This window comes from Populus alba, chromosome 19 (genome assembly GCF_005239225.2).
Source record: "Populus alba chromosome 19, ASM523922v2, whole genome shotgun sequence".
NCBI lineage: Eukaryota > Viridiplantae > Streptophyta > Magnoliopsida > Malpighiales > Salicaceae > Populus > Populus alba.
Genome location: NC_133302.1, coordinates 1,788,696 through 1,801,115, shown reverse-complemented (window position 1 = coordinate 1,801,115; position 12,420 = coordinate 1,788,696). Strand labels below are relative to the sequence as shown.

Sequence of the window (12,420 nt, the reverse complement as noted above, 5' to 3'; positions counted from 1 at the left end):
TTCCTTGTTTTTCTCTCATTATGATTTTTTATCTGAGTTACTGTTGGATTATTTGGTAAAGGAAGAACTTCATAATCATCTTCAACGGCTTCCTAAAGATCCAAAGCCTCCAAATAAATGTCTATTTTTATTGCCCAGAGTTGATAATTTTCTCCATTAAAGATGCAAGAAGAAATATGAGAAACTTGTTTCTGCCTCCATTACAGGTCCCTTTAAGATAAATTGCTCTATACCAATTGAAAGTATTTAAAATAGAAATGTTTATGAGAAGAAATAAAGATAGGAAGAAGAGAAGAGGCAGCAAAGATTGTATTTGAATTTATTTCAAATTGAATGAATAATCTGATTGCATACTTTCATTGCAATCGTTACACATATATACTCAAACTAAGAAAAACATAATTGCAAACTTCTAGCATTAAATCATGGTGTGATCTGTTAACATGATAACAGATTAACTAACTTCTAGAGACTAGGACAATAGATCATTATTTGCTTGAGAATTAGAAATAATACAAACAAAAAAATCTTTAACAACTCCTTCTTTGACAGCTCTTGAAGCAATCTTCAATAGGATGCAACCCTTGCTTCAAGAACTATGTGTTTCATGTTAGAACAAAACACATAGAAATCGATCTTCACTTCATCTAAGATCAAGTTACAAGAGAAAAGATACAACTGCATTTTCTTATAACTAAAGAGCAGCCAGCAAATCTATTAACTAAGCACCTTATAAGTTCAAATTTCTTGTTCCTCAAAACTCAGCTTTGTATAGTTTCCAAACCCTTTCACTTGAGAGGGGATGATAAACCAAGGCTAGAAGAGTTTGTTACGTGATTTACCTAACTTGATATTATTGAATTTATTAAAACTGATTTGTTATATTGTTATAAATGCTAGTTCTAGAAACTTGTCATGGCTGTTTTACAATTATACCAGCTGTCATTACAGCTCGTTTTCCTGCCTTCTGTAAACACCTTCTGAGGAACAATATATATATGATTTATTCTTTGGCTTCAAGCGATAAGAGAACAGAGGGATTCACTTTCTCAAATTCTATATGGGATATACATCTTTTCTTTCTTTATTTATTTATAAAGACACTAGTGGGTCCGACATCAGCACCCATTAATGGGATTTACTTTCCACTAGTGGATGCTAATGGCACAAAAGTGAAAGCTGTAACAGTTTTCCACTCAACTCATCAGCTTGGACTCCAGAGCATCTGGCGTTTGAACCTTTCTAAACTAAGCCAGGACAGGGAGTTTGACATTTTTGTGGTTACTGACAGTCTCTCTCGGGTTCCAACAAAGGATCAAGAAAAGACTCCATGACCATAGATCAAAGCTTGGCCTTTATAGGCAAGGGACCTTGAAGTTGGAAGACAGTATACAGATACAAAAGAAACAAATAAATAGACCAGCAATATACATTGTTGTTATTGTGACTGCAAGCATTATTCTTTATTAATGAAATCACTTTTTTATCGAAGAGTTTTGATAACAAACTACAGAAAAATAATTATGAAATCTTAAAAAACAAAGAGTTGTTCTATAATAGCTTTATTTGTAACAAACATGCTAAGATAATGGAAAGCTAATCTTGACTAAATCTTCTCAGTCTTCTCAGCATCGAAGACCTCTTCTTCAGCATCAAATGAGGCAACTGTCAACACTCCTCCTTGCATCTTTTGCTACAAACACCTATCTTGTTTCTTAATATTTCAAACCTTGTTTTTGACAATGGCTTGGCTAAAATGTCAGCAAGCTGGTCTTCTGTCCTGCAATAAATAAGTTGTAACTCTTCATTTTTCTGAACCTCTCTCAGAAAATAATACTTGAGCTTGAAATTCTTTGTTTTGCCATGGAAGATTGGATTGTTGGATATTGCAATTGCAGCCTGATTATCAACATTGACCCTAGTAGCTTTCTTCTGCTCTATGTCTAAATCTGCTAAGATTTTTCTCAACCATAAAACTTGATCATACTTTACCTCTGCTGTTGATTGAGCAATTACCTCTTGTTTTTTTGAACACCAGGAGAAAATTCCTTATCCAAATCTGAAACAATATCCAGAGGTGCTCTTCATGTCATCACAACTGCTAGCCCAATCACTGTCTGCATATCCTTGGAGATCAAAATTTTCAATACAACTAAACTGAATGCCATAGCTTAGTGTACCTTTGATATATCTTAACTCTTTTCGCAGCCTTGAAGTGAACCTCACTTGCACAATGCATGAACCTTGATAACAAGCTTACAACATGCATGATATCAGGTCTTGTAGCAGTGAGATACATTAGACATCTAATCAAGCTTCATCAACTTTATCAGCTCCATCATCTTTATAGAATTTTTCTTTCACATTCATGGAAGTAGTCATTGATTTGCATTCTTCCATTTTAAATTTCTTCAAAATCTCTTTGGCATATTTCTGCTGACAAATAAAAATTCCATGCTGATTTTGTTGCACTTCCATACCAAGAAAATAAGACATTTCACCGAGATCTGTCATTTCAAAAACCTTCATCATTTCTGCTTTGAATTTTTTTATCATGCTTGGATTGTTTCTTGTAACAAAAAGATCATCCACATAAAGTGAAACCACAATGTAATCAGAATTTGAATTTCTGATGTATAAGGTTGATTCACTCAAACTTTTCTTAAAGTCAAGTTTGAGTAAATGCTCATCAATCCTGCTATACCAAGCTCTTGGAGCCTGTTTCAATCCATATAAAGCTTTCTTCAATAAGTAAACCTTTTCTTCTTCTCCTCTTACAACAAATCCCTTTGGCTATTCAATGAAAATCTCCTCCTGCAGATAGCCATTCAAGAATGCAGACTTCACATCAAGTTGAAAGATTTTCCAACCTTTTTGAGCTGCAACTACTAGTAGCATTCTTATGGTATCTAGGTGTGCAACTGGTGCAAATGTCTCTGAAAAATCAACACCAAAAATCTGTGCATAACCCTTAACCACCAATCTGGCTTTGTGTTTGTTGACAGTGCCATCAACATTCAATTTTGTTTTGTAAACCCATTTCACTCCAATAGGTTTTTTGTGCTTTGGTATGTCCACCAATTCCCATGTTTGATTCTTTGCAATCATCCTCAGCTCTTCATTCATTGCATCAATCCATTTTGGATCATTTTTGGCTTCTTCAAATTCTACAGGTTCTAACACAACTACATTGCAGCTTTGATAAATATCTATAAGCAACTTAGTTCCTCTAACTGGTGCTTCATCAATGTCATCAACATCCTGCACAATCTCCATACCTGCACTTGCATCTTTGAAGTTCCACTTTTTGGTTTCAATGAATTTAATGTCTCTACTAACTATCACTTTTTCTATTTGAGGTTGAAAGACTCTATAGCCTTTTGTAACATTGTTGTAGCCAACAAAGATGCCAGCTTCAACCTTTTTATCAAGTTTATCTCTTTTTACCTGAGGAACATAGGTGAAACATAAGCAGCCAAAAATCTTTAAATTTTGGAGTGAAGGTTTGTAACCATGCCAAGCTTCATATGGAGTCTTTTTTTGTAATGCTCTTGTTGGCAGCCTATTCAACAAGAACATAGCAATGTTCACAGCCTCTGCCCAAAACTTCTTGGGTAAATCTTTCTCAAATAACAGACACCTTGCCATCTCCATGATTGTTCTGTTTTTTGGTTCAGTTACACCATTTTGTTGAGGAGTGTAAGGTGTAGTATATTGATGTTCAATCCCTGCATCATGACAAAACTTGGCAAACTTGTTTGATGTGTATTCGGTGTCATTATCAGATCTTACAACCTGAATTCTATGACCACTTTGATTTTCAATCCAGTTTTTAAACTTCAGAAAAACACTTGCTACCTCAGTCTTAAACTTTAGAAAATATATCCAGCACATCCTTGTATAATCATCAATGAAAGCTATATAATACCTGCTTCCATTCAGAGATATTGTTTTCAAAGGTCCAGCAACATCAGTATGAATAAGCTGAAGCTTTTTCATTGCTCTCTAGGCCTTGTTCAGAGGAAATGGAAGTCTATTCTGTTTTCCATATTGCCAAGAAGAACAGACTGTGATTTCTTTATCCAATTTTGGCATTCCCTGCACCATCTTCTTTTTCTGCATCTGCATCAATGTTGCTTGATTAAAATGCCCTAGCCTTTTGTGCCACAATTCTGACTGATTTGTTGTGCTTAAAAAAGCAGCTAACTCCTCTTCCATCCAGTCTAGTGAAAAACTTTTTCCTTTCATCTTTATAGTGAATATTTCTAATCCAGCAGGATTAGAAATTGAACAATGTTTGTCTTTAAATACATCTGAGTATCCTTTTTCAAGAAGCTGACCAACACTCAACAGATTCTGATCAATTTCAAGAACAAAAAGAACATCTGAAATGAGTTTTATACCTGAATTTCCTTCAATAGCAACTATTCCTTTTCCTTTGATAGGAATATATTCACCATTTCCAATTCTGACTTTAGAAACACTGGATTTGTCAAGTTGCTTGAATAGATTTTCATCATTTGTCATGTGATTTGTGCAACCACTATCTATCAGCCACCAATCATTTGCATGTTTGCTAGCAAAACTAGCCAAAAACAGCTGCTCCTCCTGTTGTTGATCTGCAACTTGAGCTTCATCTTCTTGCAGGTTAGTTTTGCTTTTGCAAATCTTCTCCATATATCCTAGTTGATTACACTTTCTGCATTTAATATTAGGTCTCCACCAGCAATATTTCTGTAAGTGATTTGTTTTCTTACGGTGTTGGCAGGGAGGAAAGTTTCCAGATCTTTTGCTGCTATTGGCTCCATCGTATTTGTTGATCCTCTTTTTGCCTTTATCTCCTTTCTGAACATGCATTTTGGCTTGAAAAGCTCCTTCCATGGACTCCTTTTGCTGTATTATTCTTCGTTGTTCTTGTACCTGTAAAGCATTGAGCAATTCTGCCAAAGATATTTTTGACAGATCTTTAGATTCTTCTAAGGAAGAAACTTTTTATTCAAACCTTTCAGGTAAAGTTACCAGAATTTTTTCAACAACTCTTTTATCAGGAAGATCTTCTCCCAATAGTCTTACTTTGTTGACTATGGAAAGTAATCTATCAGAAAAATCTCTGATTGTTTCTGTTTCTTTCATCTTCTGCATCTCAAACTCCCTTCTCAAATTCAATATCTGCATCTGAATTATTCTCTCATTACCATGGAATTCTTCTTGAAGATAATTCCATATTTGCTTGGCTGTATCAAATGCAATTATTCTGGGAATATTGCTTCTGAAACTGCAGAGTAGAGACATGTTTTTGCTTTGAACTTTCTTGCTCTTTCCTCACAATAGTTTCTGATTTGAGCAATAGTAGGATCAACAGGTAGTGGTTGGGATTCATGTTCTTGTTGTATTGCATCCCAGAAATCATAGGCCTGCAAGTATGTTTTCATTTTTACAGCCCACATTTGATAGTTTTCACTAGTAACTACTGGTGGTGATGCAAGATAATACATATTTGATGCCATTGAAAAAAGATAGGAGGGTTTTGTGTTTGTATTTTTGGTGTAAAAGGTTTCTCACAGGTTTCTCACAACGTTTAGCTTAACAAAAAGATCCTGAAAAGGCTGATAAAGCTGCCTTAACAGGCTTTGAATCATCTATTGAAAACCTTGCTAGTGCTATTTTCTAGGTACTGGTAGCTCCCTCACCAGATAACAAAACATGCAAATCAAATGAATTATTTTGGAAATTTCCCATTTTCAATCTATGTTTGGCAGAAAAGCCAAGAAAAGGGGGGATCCATCGGCAGAATTGCTTGATTCTTCCCGCATACACTCACATGCCTAAAGACACATTTGTAAAAGATAATTATAACATTATTGGTGCATAGAACAAGCGACGACATCACAAGTCCTTGTTTGTTTGTCCCATCTATTATAGAATAGGATTCTAATATAGGATGTTGTAATCATTACAGTTACTCATGTATCTATCAGAATAGGATTCTAATATAGGATGTTTTAATCATTATAGTTACTGCAGTGTTCTACTGCCTCTATATAAATAGGAAGGTTGGCTAAGGCACAACCCAACACATTCTATTATTCTCAACTTGGTATCAGAGCAACAAAACCCTAAAATAAATTAAACCTAATTTTCTCATAGCCTCCCAACCTCCCTTTTTCAATGGAACAACCACCACATACATCTTCAAATTCTGCAGCACCAGCAGTCCAGCTTTCTTCTTCTCTTGCAGCGCCTCCTCTGTTTTCCTCTACTACGTCACCGCCTGGATTCTGCTCTGCCATGGCTGGTGAACGCCTCCTCTTGCAGCCCACGTTTGCTGCCTCTACTGCCGCAATCATTATCTCTCTTTCTCACACTCATCAAGTCATCTCCCTCAAATTAACAAACACCAATTATTTATATTGGCGTATGCTAATGCTACCTTATCTCCTAGGCCAAGGAGTTTTTGGTTTTGTTGATGGCTCCAACACATGTCCATCAACACATGTTCTTGCCCATGATGGTATCTCTCTTCAGGTAAATCCGCTTTTTCAAACCTGGAAACAACAGGACCAACTCATTCTAAGTGCTCTTCTTTCCTCCCTATCTATGGAAGTTTTGCATCTTGTTGTTGGTTGTCAAAGTTCTTGTTCAGCTTGGGGCACTCTTGAGCGAGCTCTCGCTTCCACCTCCAACTCTCGTATTATGCAACTTCACGGCTCTCTTCAGGATCTTCGACAAGGTGATGAATTAGTAACTCAATTTATGCAACAAGCAAAGGCCTTATTTGATGAATTGGCCGCTGCTGGTCGGCCAGTTTCACTTGAAGATTTCAATTTATATGTGTTTCGTGGTCTTCGGGGAGAGTTTAAAGACTTAGTTACCAGTCTTATTACCAAGGCTGAACCTTTATCATATGCAGATCTTCACAACCATCTCCTCACACATGAATTTCTTCACAAATCTTCTGCTTCCATACATGCTCCTCTGCTGCCCACACCCAGCATTCCATCTTCTGCTCTTGTTGCACAGCGCCAGACTTTTAGCAATTTTGGCCGTAGTAGGGGCCGCTTCAACGGTGGCTGGCGTCCCAACCAGTCCAACAGCAGAGGCAACCGATTTGCTGGCTCCAGACCTGATCACCGCAGCTTCCAAAACTCCTCCTTCGGTGACAATAGGCAAGGCTCTTGGCAGCGTAATAGGGGGCAGAATCCACGCTGTCAACTGTGTTAGAATTTCGGCCATACAGCTCCCCATTGCCCTCAATTCCAGCAACGAGGTTATGGCCAACAACCTACTGCCAACCTGGTGCAGCGCAATCTCTCCTCAACCGGTTCTGTTGATTGGTTTCCAGATACCGGTGCCAATCAACACGTCACACCTGATCTTGCCACCTTGACTGCTTCAGAACCGTACCTTGGTAATGATAATTTGCATGTTGGTGATGGTAAGGGTCTTCCTATATCTCATCTTGGTCATACAAAAATATATACACCACATCGTTCTTTCACCTTATCTAATGTTCTTCATGTTCCTGCAATCACAAAACCTCTGCTCTCTGTTCAGAAATTTTGTCTTGATAATAATGTTTATTTTGAATTTCACCCTCGTGTGTTTCATGTCAAGGATTTCAACACCCATGAAGTCCTTCTCTCAGGTCAGAGTAAAGATGGTCTCTATGCCCTGACCAAGTCTTCCGTCACGTCAGTTCCTCAAGCCTATTGGTCTCCCTGCACTTCTGCCTCTGCCGATTTATGGCATCGTCGACTAGGTCATCCTACTTCACGTATCTTTCAATTGTTAATCTCGAAAAATAAGATTATTTGTAACAACAAACGTCTTAATTTTCAATGTCAAAGTTGTCCTTTAGGAAAATCATCGCGTTTGTCTTTAGGACCTACTGGTCACAAAACTTCTGCTCCACTTGAATTAATTTTTAGTGATGTATGGGGCCCTGCTCCTCTTTTTTCTTCAGATGGCTATCGTTATTTTGTTATCTTCGTTGATGCTTATACTAAATATGTATGGTATTATCCTCTAGTTGCCAAGTCTGATGTTTACTCTGTTTTTCATCAATTTCAAACTCTTGTCGAACGTCAATTTTCCTTAAAAATAAAATCTGTTCAAACTGATTGGGGTGGTGAATACCGAAAACTATCCACATTTTTTCAGACCATTGGTATTCATCATCGTCTGATTTGTCCCCACACTCATGAACAAAATGGAACAGTAGAGCGTCGTCATAGGCATATTGTGGAAACAGGTCTTACTCTTTTAGGGCAATGTAAAGCACCTTTTCGATTCTGGAATTATGCTTTTGAACGGTCTCTTGATTATCATTTTTTACGTACCTTTGGGTGTCTTTGTTTTCCTTTTCTGCGTCCATATAATAATCATAAATTGGATTTTTGTTCCTCTCCATGTGTGTTTTTTGGATATAGTTCCTCGCATCTTGGTTATCGATGTCTTGACAATGCATCTCACCGTATTTATATTTCCCGTCATGTCCGCTTCCATGAACATGTGTTTTCATTTGATAATTCTGAACAGATTGCAAAGGTCTCCACCACAACCCCCACCCCACCCGCTACTGTCACCCTTCCAAATTTGCTAAACCACCCATCGCTACCCGCTTTCACTAGCCACCCAAACAGCCGACAACACTCCGCTTTGCCACTCCAAACAGCCACCCGACCACAGCCTCCACCCATCCCTTGGCCATCATCCCATGCTTGTTTATCTAACCCTTATGATGCAGGTTCAGATCGTCAATTGGTCTCCTCTCCTCATGGTCTTGGGGCACTTTCTAGTCCCTCCTCTGCTTCGCCCTCCCTGGCTAGCACTCCTGCCACTTCAGTCTCTACCTCCAGCCCCTCCTCTACTGACAGTCCTATGCTTGAGGCTACTTCTTTATCATCCTCTCCCGCTGGTCTGCAACTTATGGTTGATTTGTCTTCTTATCAGCTGCCACAGGTCTCCTCGCTACAACCATCTTCCCCTGCATCTCCACTAGCACACAGCAGACATCCTATGACTCTTAGACCGCTGCAGTCGAAGACAGCTAATCTAGTTGCTTCCACTGCCACTACTTCTACCTCCACACGGGAACTGTATTCTCCCTCTTCTGAGCCTTTTGCATTCTCTGATGCTGACCGATATGCAGTTTGGCATAATGCTATGTGTGATGAGATCGCCGCTTTACTCAAAAATCGCACTTGGTCTTTGGTTCCATTTCATCCTTCGATGAACATTGTTGGCAGTAGATGGGTACATCGGATCAAACGTCGTGTTGATGGTAGTATTGAGCGCTATAAAGCGCGCCTTGTTGCTAGAGGTTTTACCCAGCAGGAAGGTATTGATTATTCTGAAACCTTCAGTCCAGTTATTAAGCAAGCCATTGTCCGATTGGTTTTCTCTATTGCAGTTTCACGAAATTGGAAGATTCATCAGCTTGATATTCATAATGCCTTCCTCAATGGTGTTCTTACTGAAGAGGTCTATATGAAACAGCCTCCAGGTTTCGTTGACTCTTCTCTTCCATCTCATGTGTGTAGATTGCACAAATCATTGTATGGTTTGAAACAGGCACCGAGAGCATGGTACACTCGTCTAAGTGATTTTTTGCTCTCCATTGATTTCCAAGCTTCCAAGGTTGACACCTCCCTGTTTATCTTATCTGATGGTACTAATATCTTTTATCTCCTGGTGTATGTTGATGATATTCTGCTCACGGGTAGCAACTCTGCTATGCTTCATCACCTTATACAGTTACTAAGCTCTGAGTTCAAGCTTCGTGACTTAGGTGATGTTCACTACTTTCTGGGTATTGAAGTTCAGTCTACCAGTATGGGTTTAATGCTGCGTCAACATAAATATATTCTTGACATCCTCACTCGAGCTGGTATGACTTCCTGCAAACCAGTTGATACTCCAGTCTCCCCTTCGAAAGTCATTTTATTATCGGATCATTCATTCTCTGATCCTACATGATTTCGTCAAATCGTGGGTGCTCTTCAATATCTTACCTTCACCCGTCCAGATATATGCTTTGCTGTTAACAGAGTCTGTCAGTTTATGCATGCTCCTACAGATTCTCATTGGGCCGCTGTCAAACGTATTTTACGTTATCTTAAAGGTACGGCATCTTATGGTTTCCATATCACACGAGGCTCCTCTTTTGCTCTACATGGCTTTACAAATGCAGATTGGGCTGGTAGTATTGATGATCGCAAGTCTACGGGTGGCTATCTTGTCTTTTTTGGTCAAACGCCGATTTCTTGGAAATCCGGCAAGCAACGCACTGTTGCTCGCTCCTCTACTGAGGCTGAGTATAAAGCCCTTGCTGATGGTACCGCTGAAGTCATTTGGCTTCAATACTTGTTAACAGATTTGCAGGTTCCCTCAGTCTCTGCCCCTACCATTTGGTGTGATAATCTTGGTGCTATCTATCTCTCAGCAAATCCTATCTTCCATGCTCGTACTAAGCATGTTGAAGTGGATTATCACTTTGTTCGTGACCGTGTTGCCAAGAAAGAAATTCAGATTCGTTTTATTCCCTCTCGAGATCAACTTGCCGATGTCTTCACTAAACCGCTTCTTGTTGCATCCTTTACTGCTTTTCGATTCAAGCTTCGGGTTGATCCCCCACCCTCAGCTTGAGGGGGAATATTATAGAATAGGATTCTAATATAGGATGTTGTAATCATTACAGTTACTCATGTATCTATCAGAATAGGATTCTAATATAGGATGTTGTAATCATTACAGTTACTGCAGTGTTCTACTGCCTCTATATAAATAGGAAGGTTGGCTAAGGCACAACCCAACACATTCTATTATTCTCAACTCCACCAAGCAACTTGCAAGATGGAAAGTACTTGTGATAGCATTTGGTTATTCCAGGACCATACTATAAATATACTGTTCCCTGTTGTGCCTCCAATCATGATGGTTCTCAGTAAAAAAAACTAGAACAATGATTAATACAAAAGGTTTAATTTTACCCATCATTTTAAATATTATTTTCCATGCTTGGAATGATGGAAGCATCTGTATCTTACACATTAATTTGCTATAATTTAGTTAAGATATTTATCATTATTCTCCTTGAACATTTTATTAGGTTCAGTTAGTAATATAAAACTATAATGGGAATCTTAGTTAATAAGTTATGTGAAAATCTTTTTATTATATGATATTATAATTTTGATGAATAAGTTATCACGAGTTTGAATCTCACTACACCTCTATTTTATATGATAAAAATTAAGTATAAAATAATGTAAGTCTATAGGAGTTTCAGACCGAAAAGGCTTTTACTTAAATTGGTGTATTATAAAATAATATAAAATTATTATTAGAATTTTACCTAACAACTTAAGTTATTTGGTAAAAAACACAAATATATTTAATTGTAAACTGTTTGGAATCAATTCGGTAGTGTAAGTAAATTTAATTATAATATTTAATTTAAATTACATTCACAAATAAATTAAATTTACATATCTAGTGTCGCACGTGTGCGGCGGCGCGGCGATCGTCCACCCCAACCCTTCGTGAGGGTGTGGTATGTTGTCTATTTGGCATGGAAAATATGGTGAGACAAGGAGTTCTTTGTCTCTAAGCTAAAAATGGATTGGGAGTCGCCACCTAGTATTCTGGTTACTAGGAACCCTAACTGGTCTCAGAGATGGGGTACGGAGACTGGTTGCGTAAAGGGAAGGTATTAGCACCCCAACTACGCCCTACCTAAGGTAAGCTGCATTGTTTTGTCTGATAAAATCTAAGATCGTGTTGTGGTTTCTTATTGTTTGGAATACGCATTACATGTAATGTCATACCCCAGGTTCTATTGTCCAAAAAAACAAAAAAAGAATTAAATATCCAGAATATGCATTACGTGTAATGTCATACCCCGAATACTAAGAGACAAACAAAATAAAATTTTTGTTGTTTTTGAAATTTTGGCCAATATTCTCTTGACTTTAATAAACTGGTTATTAAAGCCAAAATATATGCTAAAACATGGTTTTTTTTGGTGTATGAAAAATACAATATGATTTTTTAGCTTTGAGACACTTGGCCGTATGCACAAAAACATTTTTTTTCTTTTTTCAATTTTTTTGTATTTTTGGAAGTTTTTTTTTTACGAAAACCAGGTATTTTAATATCAGATTTTTGTATTTTTAATAACATAAAATACCACCCAATATTAATCAAAATGACATAAAAATTATAAAATGCTGAAAAAAAATGTTTTTTTTTATTTTTTCTTTGAAATGGGCCGGGTCAGGCCCAAATACATGGGTTGGGCCGAACCTGGCCCAAATGCATGGGCTGGTTACTGTGCACATAGTAACCGGGTTACTGTGTGCACAGTAACCAGAGAATTAATTAGCATGTATAGTAACCGGGTTACTGTGCACACAGTAA

At 37.7% G+C, this 12,420-nt stretch overlaps 1 pseudogene; it reads left to right on the top strand.

Annotated features, from left to right (window-relative positions):
• The window catches only part of LOC140955137 (BURP domain protein RD22-like), a 71,164-nt pseudogene extending 69,830 nt beyond the window's left edge, over window positions 1-1,334 (top strand).
• The last annotated feature ends 11,086 nt before the right edge of the window (window positions 1,335-12,420 follow it).